Source organism: Periophthalmus magnuspinnatus, chromosome 1, assembly GCF_009829125.3.
Source record: "Periophthalmus magnuspinnatus isolate fPerMag1 chromosome 1, fPerMag1.2.pri, whole genome shotgun sequence".
Classification (NCBI taxonomy): Eukaryota; Metazoa; Chordata; class Actinopteri; order Gobiiformes; family Gobiidae; genus Periophthalmus; species Periophthalmus magnuspinnatus.
In genome coordinates, this window is record NC_047126.1 from 24,953,535 (window position 1) to 24,978,498 (window position 24,964).

Below are 24,964 nucleotides of genomic sequence, written 5' to 3' on the forward strand. Positions count from 1 at the left end.
GAGAGCATGGCCCGCTTGGAGTCCATGTCCCCAGCCTCTCCTGGGATCAGGGTGAAGCTCTCCTGGAGGTGGGAGTTGAAGACCTTCCTGACAGAGGGCTCTGCCAGGTGTTCCCAACAGACCCTTGAATTTGTTAATTATTTGTTTGTTATGAACAAACTGTGACAAGCACAGAAGTCCAATAACAGAACACCGCTTGGGTTCAGATCAGGGAGGGCGTTCTTCCCAATCACGCCCTTCCAAGTGTCAAAGTTGTTACCCACATGGGCATTGAAGACCCCCAGGAGAACAATGGAGTCCCCGGTCAGTGCACTGTCTAGTACCCCTCCCAGGGACTCCAAGAAGGCCGGGTACTCCGCACTGCTGTTTGGCCCGTAGGCCACCACAACAGTGAGAGACCTGTCTCCGACCCGAAGGCGCAGGGATGTGACCCTCTCGTTCACCGGGGTGAACTCCAACACAATGCGGCTGAGCTGTGGGGTAATGAGCAAGCTCTGGCTCCTTCCCCCCCAGTGAGGTGACATTCCATGTCCCCAGAGCCAGTCTCCATGTCTGGAGAGATGGTCGTCGAGGCCCCCACCTTCGACTGCCACCCAGATCTTTCTGCACCGGCCCCTTACAGATCCTCCCGCGGGTGGTGGGTCCATGTGAGGACGGCCCCACATTGCTCCTTCAGGCTTAGCCTGGCTTAGACAGGGATGGTGGTGGACGTTTTGTATATGACTGAGATGCTTTCAGTCATATGCACAGAATTTGATGGTTTAGTCATTATGGGTACTTTTGATGTACATGTGGATAATGTGTTTGACAGTGATAGGTTCACCTTTTTAACCTATATTACAGTTCAAAAGAGAAGAGAAGACAAGAGAGATTATTTTGTCTCAATATTGAGGAGAAAGAGCGGGGAAGCAAAACCTTCAGTTTACAACCACACTCCCTTCTGAAGTTTCCACCGTCTTTCTCCTCCTTTTATTTAGTTAGGGACCCTAGTTACAAATGCGTTCTCAAGGGATGGGGGACATACTTTACATACTTTGCAAGCAGAATAAAAACATATGACGAGATTCACAGAGAAATACATTTTGTTTTCGCATCTCCAAAGGTCATTCCCAAGATGTTTCTGTTTCACACATTCAGAGTGACCTTCTTCCCGTGGGATCCTGCAACTTTCAAAAGATATCTTCTGCAAGACTCAAGAACAAACATTAGTGCAGATTACATAGTTTACATAGTTGAAATGAATATAATGATTATAGTACCTACAGTACCTTTAAAATGAACAGTGAGATAACATAATATAAACTGTGACATCACACACATCACCATGTAATTTCTTCCCCTAGGATTTTTAATTACCGGCTCATTCGTTCTTACACCTAGAGGGTTTCTTGGAATAACTTTGGAAGTGCTCCTTCAGGGTTCTTGTCATCACTGCCCTCCAATAGGTACACCTGCACCCCTTTGTCCTCAGGTGCGGATGAGATGGCAGCGGTTATTAACCTATTGATCAGGGAACGAAGACAAGGAATACAACAGCATCCACACAAGGTTAAAATTGCTACAAACACAGCGATTGATACTAGGACCGATGAGACCAGTGCTCTGTAGCGCCCAAACACCCTTAGCCAGTCATCCCAGAACGGGGTACTCAACCCAGACTGCTCCTTTAAGCGTCTATTCATTGCACGCAGGCTGCCTATAGCTCTAGTCAGGCTTCCGTCTGCAGCGGTATTGTTAGGGATGACCACGCAACAGCTGGCCCCAATAAAAGAACAAACTCCTCCTCGTTCTGCCAGGAGCATGTCAACAGCTATGCGGTTTTGGAAAGCCATAAGTGAGGTTGCGCTAAGTTGCTCGTGCACTGCTTCAAACCCCTCCTGTGTGTAGTTTCCCAATTTTTGTACGTTGTAGTGGATGTAGTTTATTCTGTCTACGTTTTTATTGGGAGTGATTGGAATTATAGGAATTAAAGGAATGTTTTCAAATCCTGTGGCAATTTGATTAACCAATTTATATTCGTCAGGAACCCATCTGGGCACTCCAATTGCATCAATATACATCGGGTCATTTTCTCCCCAACGTCCCTTGTATTCTCTTTTAGGTCTTTTGGTATGGTTTTCAATTTCAATTGGGTTTTGCTTAGTCAATGCTACTAATTGTTCATGTTCTATTGACATTACTTCTATAGGTATTATCAGATTAACTAGAGCGCATACTCCAGTAAATTCATTTGGCATATTTGCTCTAAGTATTTTCCCTCCACAGTACCAGTAGATGTCACTGCGCATTCTGGGTAGTGCTTTATCTGTAGTCAGATTTCTTTCACATAGATTTCCATCAATATTACCTAAAACATTCGTTACCGAATTTGAGCGTTGGATACAGGTGTAATTTCCTTTTGGCAATTTGGCCTCAAATATTGGTTTGTGTTTTTCAGGTTTAGTTAGTGGGTAAACTGCATCCCACTTTGCGCACTCTGCCTCTGGTACTGTTTTAGTTAAGATATCCTCCACACATTGCACTGTTAATTCAGGAGGTGTTGGTACCATTCTCAAAAGCGGTCTGGGTCCCATACAAGCAACACAGTCTTTATTAACGTACTTTGATGCCTGTTCTATCATTGTTAGCCAATTGTTTCCAAAATCAGATACACCAGTTGCCATATTGAACACTTGTTCTTTAGTAAAGGTTATTGTTGCTTTAATTTTTATTCCACTGCCTTGCAGTCTAGAAACCAGAACCGGTTCAGGGGTATCAACATTGCTCATTTCACATATTATTAACTTATAAATGGGGTCTGGTCCTGTTACATGAGCTTTCAACAGAAACATCCAGCATCCTTGACCATTAATAGTTAAGTTCCTTTTCATGTTATTTACTGTTATCAATAGGTTAGATTCGGTTTTGGCTAAGGTTAGAAGCTTTGCCTGCCTACCTGCCCAAGCAGTTTTTGTTTGTGTTGGTGTCCATTTGTTTTCCTGGTCAGCTACTAATGTGTCCCATCCTTGATTTCGAATATCATTAGTTATGTACCAGTAATTTTTAGTATATTCAATTCCTGCTGCCAGACTACGCATAGGAATAGTAATTGTAGTAATAGTTCCAATTGGAATGCAACCTTGAATCCCATATGCGTATGACCTTTCCTTTGAGCACCATCCTTTCCTGCTTGGTTTTGGTGACCCATGTTGTAATTCTCGTTTGAGCCTGGGTTTGAGTCTGGTCAGATTAGAGTTTTGCATCACTTGCATTGGCTGCCCTGGCACTGTAGGGGCAGGTAGTCCCACAGGCCTCCACCCATACCATATTGATAGTGTCAACAATATTGCCGCCATAGTAAGCATAAACATGCATATGACATAAGATATGGTTTTACCCGTCATATTGTATCACCTTTTTACAATGTGACAAATGAATCCAGCTGTCACGCTCAGCTATTTTTAGACTTGAGGTTTGGAAAGGTCCTTCCCACTTGGGTGAGTGCCAATGCTTCTTTTTAACACTTCTGATCAGGACCCAGTCTCCTGGCTTCACCAGCTCAGCTTCCTGCAAAGGGGAGTTTGGGTCTTGGTCGGCATTCATTTGTTGATTCTTGAACATTTTTTGCATATAATCAGCTAGATTATGTTCATTTTCTTCTTTCCATATTTCTTTAAACTGTGGTAACTTATAAACCCGTCCATAAATCATTTCAAATGGTGTGAGCCCTTGTCCACCTAGTACATTAATGTACAATTTTACCAGGTCTAAACACTGTGTCCATGGTCTTTTAGTTTCCTCCATACACTTTTTTAATCTGTTTTTAATAGTACCATTCATTCTTTCTACTAATCCTGCACTTTGGGGGTGATAGGCGCAGTGATTCTTTAAATTAATGCAGAATAATTGGCCTATGTTTGTGATTACTTCATTAACAAAATGTCTTCCATTATCTGATCGTATTATTTCTGGTATTCCATATCTAGTTATGATATCTTTGCACAATGCTTTTGCTACTGTTAGCGCATCTGCTGTTTTAGTTGGAAATAACTCGATCCATTTAGAGAAGGCATCTATTATTACCAAACAATACTGTTTTCCTTCACTTTTATTTAGTTGTATATAGTCCATGTGTATTTCTTGAAATGGATATTTTGGGTTTTGGAAAACTTCCTCTTTTTGGTCTTAAATTTCCTTGTGGATTATGTTTAGCACATATGAGACATGCTCTACAATTTTTTTTTGCATAATTATTAAATCCATATGTTGTATATATTTGACCTATATGCTTTACCATCCCCACTGTTGATACATGGGAGACACCATGTGTCAAAATTGCTGCATATTTAAAAAGATTTTTTGGTAAAATAGGTTTTCCTTCCGGTCATACGTAAATGTCATCATTTAATTTAGCTCCCTTTTTTAACCACATTTGCTGTTCTTGTATGTGACTCTGCTTTGTCTTTTAGCAGTCCTATGTCAAGTTCCTGGTCTATTTTTAGACTAGCCACATGCACTTTATTTTCTGCTGCTTTTTTAGCAGTTTTGTCAGCGAAGGCGTTTCCCCTAGTCACTGAATCTGTACCAGAAGTGTGTGCTGCACATTTACATACAGCCAGCTTTTTAGGAAGTTGTACCGCGGCTATCAGCGCCTTTAATAACTCAGCATGCACTACAGGTTTTCCCGTAGAAGTAACCATTCCACGGTGTTGCCAGTATTTAGCAAATGTGTGCACTGTTGAGTAAGCATAAGTGCTGTCTGTAAATATTGTACATATTTTGTCTTTCATAAGTTTACATGCCTCAGTTAATGCAACTAATTCCGCAGCCTGAGCAGAATAAGTATGGGGCAATGCCTTTGCTTGTAATATTTCTGTGTCTGTGACTACTGCATAACCTGTCTGATTTTGTCCTTGTAATGTCTTTTTGGAGGATCCGTCTACATATAGTATTTGTCCTTCCTGGAAGGGCATATCAGACAAATCTGGTCTACACTTAGTAGTCTCTTCTGCCAATTCAATACAATTATGTGATTCACCATCATCTTCACATGGAATTAATGTGGCAGGATTTAAAGTTGTACATCTCTCTATTGTCAGATGAGGTTGTGATAATAGATTTGTCATGCAAGATAGATGGCGTGCTGGGGACATAAAGGAAAAGTTTGTTTGTAACAGCAGTGCTGACACTGCGTGTGGTACACGGAGTACTAATGTATGGAAAAGTACCACTAGTGAACTAGCTTGTACAGCTAAAGATGCAGCTAGTACAGCTCGAACACAAGGTGGCATGGCACATGCTACACTGTCCAATTTGGAGGAGTAAAATGCTACTGGTTTGAGCTTATCCCCATGTTTTTGTGTTAAAACTGATGTCATAAAATTACCTTTACAGTCTACCATTTGCACAAAAGGTTTGTCATAGTCAGGAAGTGCTAACACAGCACTAGAAACTAAGGCCTGTTTTACTTCTGTAAATGCTTTTTCACTCTCCTCTGTCCATTGTAGTTTGTCATGCATATTTATTGGCACATCATACATCATTTTACTCAATGGATGGGTGATTTCAGCGTAATTAGCTATCCACTGCTTACAGTAATTAGTTAATCCTAGAAATGACATCATTTGTTTTTGTTTGAGGTTTTGGTGCTTTAAGTATAGCCTCTTTACGTCCTGCTACTATTGTACGGCCTCAAGCACTCAAGCTATGTCCTAAATACTTCACTGTATTTTTGCAAAGTTGAAGCTTATTTTTACTCACTTTATGGCCATTTTCTGCTAGGAATTTTAGTAGAGCAATTGAATCAATTTCACATGATTTTCTATCTGGCGAAACCAAAAGTATGTCATCCACATACAGAAGTACTTGGCTTCCTTTAGGTGGGTTAAATTTTGCTAGGTTAGCCGACATTGCCTGTGAATATATTGTTGGACTTTCACAATAACCTTGTCCTAATCGTGATTATGTATATCTGCGTCCCTCAAAAGTAAATGCAAACCAGAATTGACTATCTTTATGTATAGGCACAGAGAAGAAAGCATTACTAATGTCTACAACTGTAAATACCTCAGCATCTGATCTGAGTGAATTCAGTAGTGTGTGTGGATCTGGCACACACGGTGCTCGCTGAATTACTGCATTATTTACAGCTTGTAGGTCCTGTACCATTCTCCATCCTGTAGATGGTGCTTGTTTCTTCACAGGAAATATTGGACTATTACAGGGTGAGTCACACTCCACTATTACCCCTGCTTGTTTTAAGCTTTCTATTTCTGGTTTAATCCCCTCTATAGCATCAGGTTTTAATTTATACTGTTTCACACAAGGTCTGTATTCAGATTTGGGTCTAATTGTTACCGGTATTACCCCTTTAATCAGACCTACATCAGATGGCCCTTTTGACCACAAACACTGTGGTACGTCACTTAATATGGCCTCTTCCTCTTGTGTAAGTTCTAACACATTTCATGGAAACAGTTCTTCCTCATCATCTGGGTGAATAACATAAGTTGTTGGTCTGAACTTCTTGCATTCTTTTTACTTGTATGTTACGTATGTTATCTGGGATTAGGACTAATCCTAAAGCTACCAATGCATCACGACCCAACAAATTTAACGGGCAGTCAGGGAAATACAATACAGCAAGTTTTATTGTCTTTCCCTTTGGATCTTGTATCATGACAGGTTCTGTCAGTGAAACATGTGTAACTTCTCCATTTGCTGCTCTTACAGTCATTGACTCCCCACTGTGTATCATATGTGGGACTTCAGTTTTCATGGTGGTTTTGCACGCACCAGTATCACACAAGAAAGAAATTTGTACCCCATTAACTAGTAGAGTAATTTTTGGCAAGGTGCGTCCGCACCCTAATGCAGCTTGTAAATCAACTAGTATTTTTCCTTCCTGTGGTTTTTCTTGGTCATAAGCCTGTTGATTTGCCATAATTAAGTCATTTTCAGTCATATCCTGGCCCCCTGGGTCAGTAAATAGGTTAGGTATGTTGTCAGTGTCATCTAACCAGAATCCTTCAGGTGGTTGATCTAGTCATGCAATCTGGCCATTTGTACTGTCATATCCTCATCCCTTAGTTTGATAGCCTGGCCACTCTGGACAGTCTCTCTTCCAGTGGCCTGTCTTCCCGCACCACCAACATCTGTCTATCTCGTTGGTATTTTGCATATTAGCGGGATTAGCAGGTGTTCTTTGAAAAGCATTTCTCCCTCGTGCTCTACCAGCTCTACCACGAGCACGTCCTCTCTGTCCCCTACCTCTACCTGTATTGTAGAGTATTTGTGCTCCCTCCAGTGTGAAAATTTGGCTTTTTTCCTTCTTCTGTTTGTTTTTTATCACTTTATCTGCATGCATTGTGTAGCACGCATGTAGCGCATGTGGCTCAGAAAGAGGGTGAATTGATATTTTGGACTTGGATATTGAGTTGGGCGTTGGGCTAGAAGAGTTAAGTATCGGATCACTGGGAGGTGGGAGAGCAGTGCAATAAACCAGACTGGAACAGATTTACTTTGTGGTTGGTACCATGTATTGCAAGTGAAACATAAAACACAATATTTACAAAATCTGCAGGATTTCAGTATCAGTCTCAATATTTTACCCTTAGAGTAAGGCAAAAATAAGTGCACTTTCACAGTTTAGGTCACACAATACAACAACAATGCAGCACTATCAGCATATCATCTCCCAAAAATGGGCATACAATAGAACAAAAAAATGAGGTTGCCACTGATATGGGCTTAATTGTCCATAAAATTTCCCCTTTTGTCCATATGTTAAGGTTGTGAATGCGAATGTTTGAGTCTATGGGAGGGACAGGCTGCAACAGCCTCCTACCAGACCGCAAAGGCTGTAGAGTTGAATGTGATGTTCCAGTTCTTGGTAGGGCTCCTAGCTCGCCATCAAATATTGTGCCCAACCCGAGCACACCTGGCCTGTATTAAACAGAATTACCTTTTAGAAAAAAACTATCACTTTTAGTATTAGCTGTCTTTAGTTTAGTGTACACAAAATCCATGTAAAATACTGTTGGTATAAATACAATTACAATTTAAATTGACTATGTTGACAGTAATGCACCGCGGTATATTAACAGGCACGTGTGTAATGCTAATGCTTTGTAGCACTTGACAACCAAACAGACTCACCAAATCCCCTTGTTCGCGTCAGAACCCGCGGTCTTTACTCAGCGTCCGTGATAATGGTAGTGGCTCCTGTGAGTTTAAAACACCTAACGGTAGGTTTAGATGATGGATGGTGGTTGTTATTGCAAAAAATAGCGGAGACACGGTACCTGTGCAGCTGCCCTGTTGCGCTTCCTCCCAGCTCTGACTGGAGAGAAGCGCAGCTGCATTGTATAAGCGCCATTAGCGTGTGATTGGCTGAGGTGGTCACGTGAGGGGGCTAAGATTATACGGGGCGTTTACTGATATACAGGAAATGGGAATTTGCAGTTACTATAAGTAAGTGGATTTTACACCTGGGTTACAATTGCATGATCTACATATTGGTCTAGTGTCCCTGTAGCAAAATTTATATAATGCTTGTCAATCCAATTACGAATTCCTGTGGTAGAATTAGCGTGCAAAGCATTCTTTAATTGCTGTCTGTATGCACAATTCTCATTGCCAGCTTCATCTTCAAGTCCACTATGTACTTTAAACACTTTTGTAAGTCTGTGTTTAAACTCCTCAAAACCTTCATCCTCTTTTTGTTTAGTTCTGTTTATTTCCATATAATTTGCTCTCCTAGTGAATCTATTTTGGATCCTTGTTTTTAACGCTGTCAACCTAACTTGGAGTTGTTCGTCATCATGGGACAGTATTTCCAAATTATCTTGATTTGTACCCCCCAAATGATCCCAGTCCCCACTAACAGATGCCCAGTGATGTCCCAAAGCCTTTCTGTACACTCTCTCTACTTCCTGTCCATTCAAATTATATGATTTTTTCAATTGTTCCATGGATGCCAAAAACTCTGTTACATCCTCCATGGGTGAAACAATTCCTTTTAATGCATCATCTATGTCACTCTCTGTCCAGGGTCTATGCACTAAAATTGTTTCTGGGTGTCTTCCACCATTTTCATCACCAGGTTGTATTAGTTGTCCTGCTCTGGGATTTGCAACCTGTATCATAGGGAAAAGTTTTGTTGTTCGGTGTTTTGATTTTGTTTTTGGTTTTGTGACCTGTTCCTCTGTACTACTTATCATGGGGGCAGTAGGAATAATGAAGGTTTGTTCCTGCTTGGATGCTTCATTAGGCTGTTCATAAGTAGTAATGACCACAGGGTCAGCTCCCATGATTTTACTAAATTCAATTTTTTCCCCTTTACCTTTTGCCTCACTTCTAGTTTGTGTAGTTCTCATCTGGTGTAACAGCTCTGTTGCCTCTTGATACGGGTGATACGGAGGCGGGGGGCACTTGCTGCTCCCCTCCCGCTACTGCTCCCTCTATCTCGGCTTGACCTTGCTGTACTGGTGTTTCTGGCTGAGCAGCTATTACAGTGGTGAAATCATCTTCCTCCTTTGTATTAAGCATAATTTGTTGCTTACGCTTTGCCTCTGTTTGGCCTTTTTCCCTGGCTTGTGCCAATTCCAACCATCTTTCCAAATGATAGTAGCCTTGTTTACACATATCATATTCTTTATTTTTGCATTTTTCCTGTATTTTATTTTGGAGCTCCGTTATTTTAGAAGATTTTAACTCGCCTTCGAATTTATATTTTGTTACCCACAAATCTAACTGTGTACATTTTTCAGGATATTTTGCGTGCACGGCTTTCCAGTCTTTTACTTTTAGTCTATCTTTTGGTGTCAGTTTTGTAGTTTTATTTCCCATTTTTATTTCCTCAAATTTAGTCCAGCTTTTAACTCCTAGGGAGGTCTCTATCGCTGGAATACAACAACAGGTTGGTACGAGTGATTAGTGTGGTATCTCTCACTTTAGCCTCAGCAGGCGGAGAGATCTTGCCTCTGCATCCACAGAAATACACCGTATTTCCCCAACCTTTTTGGTATGAGATTCGTCACCTAGTGGTTCAGAATCTCCACTCACACGTCTCTCTCTCACACACCCTTGCTTTTTATTTACTTCCCACGGTTTTGTACCGGCCAGTAAAATGTCACTATTTTACTCGGTAACGGGACTCCGTATCCGTCCCTCTTATCACAGTTTTGTACCAGCCAGTAAAATATCACTATTTTACCCGGTAACGGGACTCCGTATCCATCCCTCTTAATACTACTATTACTATTAGTATTAGTAGGTTTTAGTACCCAATTGGAGCCTAGGATAATTAGGGTTTCTTTATGCGCATGACCCCCAGTCATACCGTTTTTTAAAGCAAGACCTACTCACTCGTCTTGTCTCTCTCCCTCGGTATCCCGTCAACCTTTAGACTCCAAAAGATATCGAAGAAAACCAGTCCTGGAAAAGGTCTCGAATGCTGTGCGCACAGTCTCTCCTGGGTCTCCGACACCCGCTGGAGTCCTCCGGTATATTGGGATCCGGCTCGAAGGACCAAGTTGATAGGTTCACCTTTTTAACCTATATTACAGTTCAAAAGAGAAGAGAAGACAAGAGAGATTATTTTGTCTCAATATTGAGGAGAAAGAGCGGGGAAGCAAAACCTTCAGTTTACAACCACACTCCCTTCTGAAGTTTCCACCGTCTTTCTCCTCCTTTTATTTAGTTAGGGACCCTAGTTACAAATGCGTTCTCAAGGGATGGGGGACATACTTTACATACTTTGCAAGCAGAATAAAAACATATGACGAGATTCACAGAGAAATACATTTTGTTTGTCAGCATGTCAGTGAGCCCACCCACAACAGAGGACACACTCTGGACCTGCTCATTACAAAAGGAGTAAATATTTCAAATGTCAATGTGGTGGATGTTGCTCTGTCTGATCATTTCTGTGTATTCTTTGACCTGTCTGTTATTCCCAAACCAGCGGCTGGTCCTGCAGTTGTTCGAAGGCGACACATAAATGATAAAACAGGTGCACTGTTCATGGAAATGATACACTTTGAAAATGCCTCATGTTCTGATGTTGATGATTTGTTGAACTCTGTAACTTCGAGTGTTTTGAATGTTCTGGACACCATTGCCCCGATGAAGGTTAAAATGGTTAAAGATAAGCAGAAAGCGCCATGGAGGAATGATGACTCGGTCAGGGCACAGAAAGGGGAGTGCCGGAGGGCCGAGCGGGAATGGCGCAAGTCAAAGCTCCAGGTTCATTATGAAATTTACAGAGAAAAGATGCACATGTACAACCACAGTTTATGTAGAACAAGGCAAAGGTATTTTTCTGACATTATTGGAAGTTGCAGTAACAACTCTCGTATCCTGTTTGCAACGGTAAACAGATTAACAAACCCCCCAGCTCCACTGCCGTTAGAACTAATTTCCACATCTAAGTGCAATGAGTTTGCAGTGTTCTTTAATGACAAGGTTCAGGGTATTAAAATTGCCATAAATTCCACAACGCAAATAACAACCCTGCACCCACCTAGACACTTAGAGCTGACTCACTTTGCACCTGTAACTGATAAAACTGTCCAAGAGATTGTCACCAGTCTGAGTTCATCTACATGCTGCCTCGATGTGTTACCCACTAAATTTTTAAAGTCTGTGCTCAACAGTTTGCTGTCACCACTCACTCACATAGTTAATATGTCACTTCAATCTGGAACATTCCCAAGTGCTTTGAAAACTGCGGTTATCAAGCCTCTCCTAAAGAAGAGCAGTCTTGATGCCACAATATTGAACAATTATCGACCGATCTCAAATCTGCCGTTCTTAGGCAAAGTCCTTGAAAAAGTTGTTTACCAACAGCTTATTAACTTCCTCGAAATGAACAACTCCTTTGATGTTTTCCAATCAGGTTTTAGACCCCACCACAGCACTGAGACTGCTCTTATCAAGGTGACAAATGACATCCGCCTGAACACTGATGCAGGCAAAGTCTCAGTCTTGATCCTGTTAGATCTGAGTGCTGCTTTTGACACTGTGGATCATGGGATCCTCTTACAGAGACTAGGGGACTGGGTGGGCATCTCTGGTACGGCACTAAACTGGTTCAAGTCCTATTTAGAAAACAGGGAGTACTTTGTTGAAATTGGAAAATGTATATCAGATAAAATGTCCCTGACCTGTGGGGTGCCCCAGGGTTCAATCCTGGGACCCCTGCTGTTCAATCTCTACATGCTGCCGTTAGGCCAGTTAATACACAGCAATAATGTGTCTTACCACAACTATGCAGATGACACTCAGATCTATGTCTCACTAGCAGCAGGTGAATACGGACCAGTGGATTCACTCTGCCACTGCATCCAACAGATCAGTGTGTGGATGCAAAACAACTTTCTCCAGCTAAACTCAGACAAGACTGAAGTCATCATCTTTGGCCCACAGAAACATAGAGAAAGTGTCAGCAGTCACCTCCAGTCTCTCTCTCTAAAACCTTCAAATCAGGCTAGAAATCTAGGGGTAATAATGGACTCAGACTTGAACTTTAACAGCCACATCAAAACAATAACAGCTGCAGCTTTTTACCACCTAAAAAACATTGCAAAAATCAAAGGTATACTGTCAAAGCCAGACTTAGAGAGACTTATCCATGCATTTGTCTCCAGTAGGTTAGACTACTGTAACGGCCTGCTCACTGGTCTCTCCAAACGAGCCCTAACACACCTGCAGTACATCCAGAACGCTGCTGCTCGGGTCCTGACTAGAACCAGGAAGTATGAGCACATAAGTCCTGTGCTCAGGTCTCTGCACTGGCTTCCTGTAGCTCAAAGAATAGACTTTAAAGCAGCTCTGCTTGTGTATAAGTCTCTCCATGGCCTAGGTCCAAAGTATATCTCCGACATGTTAGTGCCATATGAACCATCTCGCAATTTGAGGACTTCAGGGACCGGCCTCCTGCTGGTGCCCAGAGTCAGGACTAAACATGGGGAATCAGCGTTTAAGTTTTATGCAGCTAAAACTTGGAACAGTCTTCCTGAAGATGTGAGACAGGCCTCTACTTTGACAATGTTTAAATCCAGGCTCAAAACAGTTCTGTTTAGCTGTGCATACGACTGAAAGGTTTTTATTCTGCACTCTTCTCTTTTAATGTTGATTTTATGATGATTATTTGTGATTATTTATGTTTTGATTTGTGTGATTTTAATGTCTTTCTTATTCTGTAAAGCACTTTGAATTACCTTGTGTACGAATTGTGCTATACAAATAAACTTGCCTTGCCTTGTTTTCGCATCTCCAAAGGTCATTCCCAAGATGTTTCTGTTTCACACATTCAGAGTGACCTTCTTCCCGTGGGATCCTGCAACTTTCAAAAGATATCTTCTGCAAGACTCAAGAACAAACATTAGTGCAGATTACATAGTTTACATAGTTGAAATGAATATAATGATTATAGTAACTACAGTTACAGTACAGTACCTACAGTACCTTTAAAATGAACAGTGAGATAACATAATATAACTTGAATATATATTTTGAATCCATCAGACAGAAATGCTAAAGAGCTCAGTTCTGTCCTTGAAATGTTTAGTCTGACTCAGCATGTCAGCGAACCCACCCACAACAGAGGACACACTCTCGACATGCTCATTACAAAAGGACTAAATATTTCAAATGTCAGTGTGGTGGATATTGCTCTGTCTGATCATTTCTCTGTCTTCTTTGCCCTGTCTGTCATTTCCAAACCAGTGGCTGGTCCTGCAGTTATTCGAAGGAGCCTCATAAATGATAACGCAGGTGCACTGATGATGGAAATAATACACTTTGAAAATGCCTTATTTTCTAATAGTAATGATTTGCCAAATTCTCTTGAGTGTTTTGAATGTTCTGGACACCATTTCCCCAATGAAGGTTAAAATGGTTAAAGATAAGCAGAAAGCGCCATGGGGGAATGATGACTCAGTCAGGGCACAGAGAAGGGCGTGCCGGAGGGCTGTGCGGGAATGGCGCAAGTCAAAGCTCCAGGTACATTTTTAGAAAAGATGTACATATACAACCACAGTTTATGTAGATTGTGGCATAAAGTCACCCGCCGAGTGTATGTTTTTAGGGGAGGGGTTTAAGGCTCAAGGGTCACAATCAAAGACACAGGTGAGATCCTGAATTAAAAGATGAGAGATGTGAAGAACAATTAGAATGATTTTATTTTAAAAAATACTAATTAAAAATTGTAATATATGGCTAAAACAAAATAAAGCTAAACAAGACAACTAAATTTAGGAAAATATATTATAACATTAAGTTAAAAAGGTAGACTATTTTAATTTTATTGCAAAAAAACAGTTACATTTCCATTTAAAATAGGTCTAGGAGTAAAACAAAAGCGGTTTAAAATGGCCAAAAAATAAAAAAATAAGCCAGCTGGGGCCACCAGTGGTGAGCAGACTATCAAGGGTGTGCCCAGGGGTGCTACCACATACTCACTTCAGTGGACACAGCAAAATGAAAAGTGCATAAAAGTAAACTCGTGATCCCAGTGAACTAAATCACATGCGAAGGTGGGGGGGACCTCACCAATGTGCGTAGCCCAACCACCAGAAGGCACCCAGCATCGCTGAAAAAAAAATAAAAAAATTCAATCCAGCTGGGTCAAACCTGCTGATAATTGCAAACAAAATCAATGCAAAACAAAACAAAAATGGATGCACAACAATATGCAAAACAAATGCAAAACAAAACACCGTGCAAAACAGTTTACAAGAAACTGTGCAAAAACAGTTTGCAAAACAAAACACTGTGCAAAACAGTTTACAAGACACAACAGCAAAAACAGCCACAGGTTTAGCCACCCTTCAAAGTCCAGCAGGAAATAAACCAGCCCACTGTTGCAGATTTACCATGGGTTGGACTCCCCCAAACCAACAGTGCAGAGCAGGACTCGCAATCAACCCAAGTCAAGGCAGCAAAGAGAGTGCCATATTGGGAACAGGTGGCTTAAATAGTTCCTAACTAGGAGGGCAGGGTCAAGGGTGGAGCCCACAGGAGTGCTTTCAAGGACAGCAAGGGAAAACAGATGGCCCACTACAAGAAGAAGAGAGAGGTATTTTTTGGATGTTATTGGAAGTTGCAGTAACAACTCTCATGTCCTGTTTGCAACGGTAAACTGATTAACAAACCCTCCAACTCCGTTGACATTAGAACTAATTTCCATATCTAAGTGCAATGAACTTGCAGTATTCTTCAATGACAAGATTCAGGGCATTAAACATGTCATCAATTCCACAACACAAATAACACTGCTGCAGCCACTTCGACACTTAGAGCTGATTCTGTCGTAATGCAGGCAAATCGGACCAAGAGATGCAAGACTCGGGGAAAGTTTACAGTGTTTATTTACAGGTTGTGAATAAATGTGCAATAACGTGGGTAGATCTGGTGGGGAACAGGGGACAAGGTGCAGGCCAAGATCCAGGGGCGGAGCGGGCGGTGTAGCTGAGCCGCCAGTGCGGGCAGTGCCGGGGTGGGGAGCAGAGTGTGAGCCGGGGTCCGGGAACGTGGAGTGCAACCGGAGCCAGAACAAGGAGCCGGGTGCGGAGCAGATTCCAAAGACGTAGAGTGCAGAGAACAAGACGAGACAAGACTGTACCAGGACTGGGAAGCAGGGTCGGAGCAGAGCCGGGACCGCGGGAGCTGGGATGGTCCAGAGGCCAGGATTTGAAGGGTAGCATGAAAAATTCCAATCAGCAGGAGGCAAGGAGCAAAAAATGCAAAATACAAAGACAAGCCTGATATTCACGTGGAGATCTGGCACCGAGTGTCTGGTCCTGGCTCCTCTTATCCACGGCAGGTGGAGGTGATTGCACTGATGGGCTGCAGGTGCGTGGGGGAGGAGCCAGGAGCTCAGCCCAGCTCCGGCAGGTGGGGGAGGGAAGGAGCAGGATAGGAGACAAAACACGGAGCAGGAGTACTGCGGATCGTTACAGATTCACTTTGCACCTGTAACTGACAAAACTGTCCAAGAGATCATCACCAGTCTGAATTCATCTACATGCTGCCTCGATCCGTTACTCACTAGATTCCAAAAAAGAGTGTTCAAAGTATGTGTTCAACAGTTTGCTATCACCACTCACTTGCATATTTAACATGACATTTAAATCTGGAAAACTGCGCTTTGAAAACTGCAGTTATTAAGCCTCTCTTAAAGAAGAGCAGTCTTGATGCCACAATTGTGGGCGATTACTGACCCATCTCAAGTCTGCCATTTTTAGGCAAAGCCCTCAATAAAGTTATTTACAAACAGCTCATTAACTTTCTCCAAATGAACAACTTCTCTGTTTTCCAATCTGGTTTTAGACCCCACCACAGCACTGACACTGCTCTTATCAAAGTGACAAATGACATCCGCCTGAACACTGATGCAGGCAAAGTCTCAGTCTTCATCCTGTTTGATCTGAGTGCTGCCTTTGACACTGTCGATCATGGGATCCTCTTACAGTTGCTGGAGGACTGGATGGGGATGGCAGGCTGAGCAGGCTGGTTGGCAGAGCGTTAGAAGCCGGAGGTACCACAGGAGAGTGTTTTTGTACCAGGGGACAGGATTTCAAAAATTCAAGGAGGAAGTATTTTTTGGAATATTTGAAAATCAATTTTAAACAGGAGAGACCGCATTCCGTATGAACAAACTGGCTCAACCAGTTTTGCCTGCCTCAAAAAGGTGGAGGTGGAGGTGTGTGTGCAGTTTTTCGAGATCATTTTGTTAATCACATGTTGTCATTTGGGGTGTTTTTATCTTTTGAGTATGTTTTCTTAAAAATGGAGCTAAACAATCCCCCTCCATACTCTATTTAGAAAAATCATCAATAAAACTTAGACAGTGATAGAGAAGTTTGTATATGACCAGTGTTGGACATCTTACTTCAAAAATGTAATTAGTTATAGTTACAAGTTACTTCTCCCAAAAAGTAACTGAGTTAGTAACTCAGTTACTTTTTGGGAGAAGTAACTAGTTACTAGGCAAGGTAACTATGCCGTTACTTATTATGTTAAAACAATAAAAACACAACAGATGTGAATCTTTGACATTTATTTCACTTTAACAGATTCCCACTATATTGTATTTGTTTACAAGTAAATTATAGAATGTATCAAAAATAAAAAATATATATAAAAAAAATGTTATTTGAAGTGCAAATAAATCAACATGTCACGCAATTTCAGACAACTGTACTTCAAATATTTTCTTCATTATAATACTGAAAAATATCATTGCAATGTATTGCAAAACTAAGGCATTCAAATGTAAACCATGTAAAATAAGACAAAACCTTTAAGCTTTTCTGGCCACACACTGTAATTCTCTGCCCAGTATTCAAAAACTCTTTAACATTCATTAAAAGATTCACACAATCCCTCTAACACATATCTATTCCTTTATTTATCTATCTATCCATCCTGTCATAACCCGGCTCCAAGCCATGACGGAAAATACACAAAACCAGATATTCAATTAAATAAGGTGTTTATTAATCCAAACGAATTGCCAAATAAGGTAACGAAAAGGAATTAGGAGACACGCAGGTGACCGGCTGGGAGCAGGGTGAGCCAGCACGAGCTTCTGACGTGCACGAGCTTTTAAAGGTGCAGTGCGTCGGGCCCTTGATGCACGCACCAGGAGTGCATCATCCAGCTCCACCTGCGCAAAGTAAGAAGATAACACACAGTAATTCATCTAAAGATGGGGACAATCCAATCAGCTGTCGATGCACGTGTGGACAGGACATCATTTCCCATCATGCATTAAGCGTTTGTAGTCCATGCAGGCGGCCGCTGGCGGTGGAGAGCTGCTGCACTCTGAATTAAAAGTAACGCGCCACATTTTATAGTCAGTAACGGTAACGGCGTTAGGACGCTGGGAAAAGTAATTAGTTAGATTACTATTAGTGAAAAAGTAACGCAGTTAGTAACGCCGTTATAATGTAACTCCGTTATTCCCAACACTGTATATGACTGAGATGATTACAGTCGTATGCACAGACTTTGATGGTTTAGTCATTATGGGTGATTTTGATGTACATGTGGATAATGTGTTTGACAGAAATGCTAAAGAAGTCAATTCTGTCCTTGAAACATTTGATCTAACTCAGCATGTCAGCGAACCCACCCACAATATAGGGCACACTCTGGACCTGCTTATTACAAAAGGAGTAAATATTTCAAATGTCAATGTGGTGGATAATGCTCTGTCTGATCATTTCTGTGTCTTCTTTGACATGTTTTTCCCAAATCAGTGGCTGGTCCTGCAGTTTTTCAAAAGAGACTCATAAATGATAATGCAGGTGCACTGATGATGGAAATTAAACACTTTGAAAATGATGTTAAATCTGAATAAAGATCTGTACAGGCCGTGTGTTTTATGATTAAAAAGGAGGGAGTTACATGGAATAAAGGAATGTGGAGTTAATGCTAGACAATAAGAAGACATTATTATCATGAGAAATTATTATTGCAATAAGAATAATGTAAGAATGCTCATTTCTATTGTAAGCGTCAAAGACCAAGAGACTGTAACATAAAGTCAGAAGGGTTTAATGAGTTCCATACAGGTAATGTGAACAATGAAGCAACGGACTCTGAGGAAAGGACAGAACAGAGTCCTGAGACGTGCACAAAATCTTCATGAGTTCCGGTACATTCCATAGGTCTGCACTCCCTCATGGGCACGTGTCATTTACCTTCGTGTTAGTAAATCAAGATACTAGTTTGATGTAGCGCTGCACTGCTAGAATATACCTTATAATAATCAGATGAAAAGAACTGGCACGGCATAGAAGGGAAACAGTGCCCTCTACTGTTATTAAAGTGGTGTAGCCACTGGCCAAAATACCGAACCATTAAACTGCAATATCCCACTATATGTACCACTAATCAGTGTTCTCTGGTTTATAGACTATGAATGTAAAAATTATATTGTTACCTCTGTCTCTGTTATTACGTTTTCACAAGGTATATTTTGTTTAAGTTATGAAGTAGCTACAATTGAGAAAAAAATCACCTCAAACGTTATATTTGCCTATTGATATTCTCTAAACAGAAAGAAACGGCTGTGACGACGACATCTTGACTTTTCTTCTATTAAATAATAAATCATTAAAAATAACGTACGTAATGTACATATCGTACGCTCAAAGACAGCGGTGGAAGTGAGGCCCGTGGTGTGGGCCTGTCCCACTTCAGCAAGATGGCAGCTACACTGAGGAGGACACACTCTCGTCTGGAAGCTTCAAACTACACTTTGAAGAGTACTTCGAAGGGGACCTTCAAAAGGTGCATTTGGCGAATTGGGACACAGCCTGTGGCCGTCTGCATGGACTACAAACGCTTAATGCATGATGGGAAATGATGCCCTGTCCACACGTGCATTGACAGCTGATTGGGTCCGAGTTGTGTTTTGATCAGAAACGTGACTGTGTCTTTGGAGAATTTGGAGCATTTTGTTCAGATAAACTTTCAACTGGGGTTTACGCAGGATGAAATACTGTGTCTTTTAGCCCACCATCACCACACTATCATCAGTATAAGTACTTTGAAGGGACACTGCCAGCATTTGAGTTTGTTTAGTCGGAGGAACCAGACAGATTTGGAAGAAATTGCTATATCTGAACAAAATGCTCCAAATTCTTCATAACGCACTGGTCACTCATTCACGCACAGCAGCCTATACTCATAAAAATACGACTCTCGTAATATTACGACTTTTTTTGGCTTCGACGTTATTCTCGTAAAATTACGACTTTAATGTCGAAATGCTACAACTTTATTCTCGTAGCGCCCGCATAATTTTTTTTTATTTAAGTGACCCTTATACTCCGTTGTAGATACGTGTTAGTAGGGATTGTGAGAATCTTTTAATAAATGTTCAAGAGTTGGATAAAGTTCAGTTTATGTTGAAATAAGAGATTAATATTTGAATACTGGACAGAGAATTACAGTGTATGGCCAGAGAAGGCTTAAAGGTTTTGTATTATTTTATTACAGGTTTACATTTGAATGCCTTAGTTTTGCAATATATGGCAATGATTTTTTTCAGTATTATGCTGAAAGCACTTTATTGTTATTGTTTATTTTAACGAAGAAAATACTTGAAGTTCAGTTGTCTGAAATTGTGTGACATGTTGATTTACTTGCACTACAAGTGAAATTTTATATATATATATATATATATATATATATATTTTATTTTTGATACATTCTACAATTTACTTGTAAACAAATGCAATATAATTGCAATCTGTTAAAGTGAAATAAATGTTAAAGGTTCACATCTGTTGTGTTTTTACTGTTTTAACATAGCAAGTAACGGCATAGTTACTTTGCCTGGTAGTTACTTCTCCCAAAAAGTAACTGAGTTGCTAACTCAGTTACTTTTTGGGAGCAATAACTTGCAACTATAACTAATTACATTTTTGAAGTACGATACCCAACACTGACAACAACAACACCCACAGTAATTAACATGCATACCTCTGGATCTCTACTATAGTGCTGGAAGATGCACTGTTGGTGCGGTGCTGAGACTATACATAGTTTTCCAGTAAAGCCCACAAGTTGCTGGCCCATCAATAAGACTGACACACTCTCATGTCAGCCTTTCTACAGCAGCCTGAGCATTGCTTTGAAACTGTCGATCCAAGATGGTGGCCACAGACAGGGAGTTCACCTTTTCCAAGTCATTCAAATTATTTTTTCAAAAGGTTAGCAAGCCCGGCTTTTAGACACGTTCAGCAGAGATTACATGTCTGAGCATTTTGACTACGGTAAATGGTCAGATTTTTATATAGCGCTTTTCCACTTTCAAGGTGGTCAAAGCGCTTTACAACAAGGAACCACTCACCCATTCATACACACATTCACACACACATTCATACACCAGTGTACGCAGACACTGAGGCCAAGGTGGGTTAAGTGTCTTGCCCAACGGCAGCATTCATCTGTATGAGCTAGAATCAACCTGTGGATCAGTAGATCTGACCGCTCAACCGATGTTGTTTATGTCGAGAGCGGGATTTATACCGCCAACCTTCAAATTAGTGGACAAACACTACCAACTGAGCTACTGTCACCCCTAGCTCATGTAGCACATGTGTCAAACTCAAGGCCCAAAAACCAAATGTGGAAATGAAAGCATATGATGGGCTTAAAATGTCATTATATCATGAGATATGCAGTTACAAAGCCATATTTTACATCTAGGCAAAAACAATATTTGTAACTTGAATAACTAATAAATACAGAAACAGTTAATTAACAAGTTACAAAAGTAGTTAGATTTATTTTACATCTGGCCCTTTGAGAGGACGTCTCTGCAACATCTCGTGGTGGTCGGGGATAGAACTGATGGAGCAGGGTGGTGGTCCCTCTGTATAAGAAGGGGGACCGGAGGGTGTGTTCCAATTACAGGGGAATCACACTCCTCAGCCTTCCCGGTAAGGTCTATTCCAGGGTACTGGAGAGGAGAATCCGACCAATAGTCGAACCTCGGATTCAGGAGGAGCAGTGTGGTTTTCGTCCTGGTCGTGGAACACTGGACCAGCTCTATACTCTCCATCGGGTCCTCGAGGGTTCATGGGAGTTTGCCCAACCAGTCCACATGTGTTTTGTGGATCTGGAGAAGGCATTCGACCGTGTCCCTCGTGGTGTCCTTTGGGGGGTGCTCTGGGAGTATGGGGTCCGGGGCTCTTTGCTAAGGGCTGTCCGGTCCCTGTATGACCGGAGCAGGAGCTGTGTTCGCATTGCCGGCAGTAAGTCAGACCTGTTCCCAGTGCATGTTGGACTCCGCCAGGGCTGCCCTTTGTCACCGGTTCTGTTCATTATATTTATGGACAGAATTTCTAGGCGCAGCCAGGGGCCGGAGGGGGCCTGGTTTGGGAACCACAGGATTTCATCTCCGATGAATAGACTACCTATTCCAGAGCCCTCAGTATTTAGTGGAGATCCACTTAAATTTAAGCATTGGAAATCATCTTTCCAGACTCTAATAGAGAGAAAAAACATATCCACTGTAGAAAAGATATTCTTCCTACAAAAGTATGTAGGTGGACCTGTTAAAGAAGCTTTAGATGGTTATTTTCTCCTTGGCTCTGAAAACTCATATGAGGCAGCATGGCATATGCTCAATGAACGTTATGGTGAGCCATTTGTCATTGCAAAGGCATTTAGAGACAAGATGCATTCCTGGCCAAAGATTACCGGCAAAGATAGTACAGATCTAAGAAAGTTTGTAGACTTTTTACAAAGCTGTCAATCTGCAATGGTCCACAATAACAATCTGAACATCCTTGATGATGGACTAGAGAACCAAAGACTCACTGCTAAACTACCTGACTGGTTAAGTAACAGATGGAACAGAAAGGCCACAGAGTACCAACTAGAGCACAAGCAGTTTCCACGCTTCAGCTATTTCGTGACATTCCTATCCATGGAGGCAAGTATTGCATGTAATCCTATTACATCATATCAAGCTATAAGACAGAATAACTTTGATAAACCAAAGACAAAGCCTCCACTCCCAATTAAGAGACAAGACACAGTTAAAATCTTCACAACTAGCACAAATGAGAAAGGCACGCTCTCCTGTTTGTTCTGTAAAAGGGTAGGACACAGCTTACACAAGTGTCGCAAGTTTACCGAGAAACCAGTCACAGAAAGAGTCAAGTTTATTCAAAGTGAAAGACTGTGTTTTGGCTGTTTAAACAGTGGTCATCAATCCAAAGCCTGCAGAAACAGGATGATATGCAGCACATACTCCAAGCCTCATCCCACATGTCTGCATGAAGAAAGACAAAGACAAGACACCAAGAAAGAATCACCTAAAGAACAACAAGTAAGTGAACAAAATTAGACCAAGCCACAAGTAACACAGTCACAAGATACAGTCACTGAGAGCACTTCCAACAGAGTAACTCATGAAAGCAGTAACACACAGACCTCTGCCATAGTGCCCGTGTATGTGTCCACACAAGGTGACGTGCTGGTTTATGCTCTGCTAGATACGCAGAGTGATTCTTCTTTTATTTTGAATGAAGTAGCAGACAATTTGGACACAACAAAAACTCAAGTCAAATTTAAACTATCCACAATGTCATCCAAGAAAACTACGGTGCCATGCACAAGATTGGAAACCCTAAGAATAAGAGGACTGTTTTCTACAAAGAAACTCACTGTGCCAGTAGTTTACACACGTGACTTTATACCTGCAAATCGTAGTCACATTCCTACTCCAGATACTGCAAGGGCATGGCCACACTTGGAGCATCTCGCTGAACATATTGCTCCACCATTGGACTGTGAAATAGGGCTCTTTTTAGGATACAACTGCCCACAAACTTTGATGCCCAGAGAAGTTATTTGTGGTGAAGAAAACCAACCCTTTGCTCAGAAAACAGATTTAGGTTGGAGTATTGTTAGTTACTGTGATTCCAGTGACACAGTCAGTGATGCGATTGGAGTAAGTCACCGCATCATTGTAAAGCAAGTTATACCAGAGACTGAGTTGAATACCAAGGTAAAGAGTGAAGTTCATTACATCTGCAAGACACAAATAAAAGAGGTAACATTCCCAGATGTACTCAAAGCACTTGAAGCAGACTTTATAGAGATTTTGGTAGTGAGATAGGAACTGTTGTTTTTTGTTTGGTTCCGTTCGACCGCTAAAACGCCTGGGTTTTTACCTGAAAAGTGTGGCGTGTTCGCAAGATATATTAAAAGTTACGCAAAGTTAATATAAGTAAAGCTCATTCTACCTCCTAAATTTGGGTCAGCCAGCGAGGTATGTGTTTGTAGTTTCATGTGTTATTTTTATGTTATTATATTTCTAATTGTAATTTATGTAAATGATTTAGTTCGACGGTGGTTCGGTGGTTCGGTGGTTAGACGTTAGACGGCATTGTTATCTACAATCAAGATTGCACTTATATCAATTAAAGATTCATCCAGCCATCAGTAAAAGAACTCTTTATTGACCCGAGGAGGTGGCGTGATAACCTGTGTGGAACTTATTAAACCTTCTGACTTTATGTTTCAGTCTCTTGGTCTTTGACACAATAGAAACAAACATTCTTACATTATTCTCATTGCAATAATAATTTATAATGATAATGTCTTCTTATTGTCTAAAAATAACTTCCATGTAACTCCTCTCCTTTTTAATCATCAAACACATGGCCTGTACAGATCTTTATTTAGATTTAACAGTTTCATGTCGCACTGTTGTAGGTGAGGTAAACCAGTACGAACATCTGAACGTGTATTGTGCAGCGGACTCCATTTTCTTCTCTTTTTTGCATAGTCGCGGTGCATGATGGGATATAGCAGTGCGTGAATTGTGCACGGATGCACGCTTCGGTTACGTCCGATCTCCATGGAAAGGGTGGAAAGGGCAGGGCAGGTTTGTCGGGCGCATTCAGTCGGGTGCATTGAAATGGGACAGCCCTTGTCGCGCCGGAAATTACGTAACTGCCCTTCGACGCACACTTGGAATGGTGATTCTAAGGCCATTTTGGCGAATTGGGACACGGCCAAAGTGTGTATACCTGTTAGACCAATGCCATTGTTTGTCATACTCCCAAACCCTCCTCCCCCCTCACTCCCTTTAGTCCACAGGTACTGCCCAGTTTAGCACCTTTTTTAAAATGTGGTTGTGGGTCTTTAGCCCCACTTTAAATGCTTATGACCCTCACCTTTTTTCAAGTTTAAATGTAGTTGGCACCATGTCTACGCTGTTGCCATGTGAACATTTTAAAGTGAAAAAATCTTTGTGTCCGTGGTGCCTCCTAAGTCCTCCAAATATAGCCTCAAGTCTGACTTTTAAATCCACACACTAGTATACATAAAACTGACATTTTGAAGCTTCTGACCACGTTCTATCTTCAGGTACTTAATGCTGTGTATAAGTCTGCATATTTAGCCTGTTCCCCCTCCAAACACCTTCATGTTTCTTACAAGCCCT

At 41.3% G+C, this 24,964-nt stretch overlaps 1 long non-coding RNA gene across 1 annotated transcript; it reads right to left on the minus strand.

The window, feature by feature from the left end:
* Positions 1–7,722: 7,722 nt before the first annotated feature.
* On the minus strand, positions 7,723–8,308 carry LOC129456372 (uncharacterized). The gene is made up of 3 exons (XR_008648728.1): positions 8,283–8,308; positions 8,137–8,202; positions 7,723–7,923 (listed from the first exon to the last, which is right to left on the minus strand). It is a non-coding gene; the product is annotated as an uncharacterized LOC129456372 (long non-coding RNA).
* Positions 8,309–24,964: the final 16,656 nt, after the last annotated feature.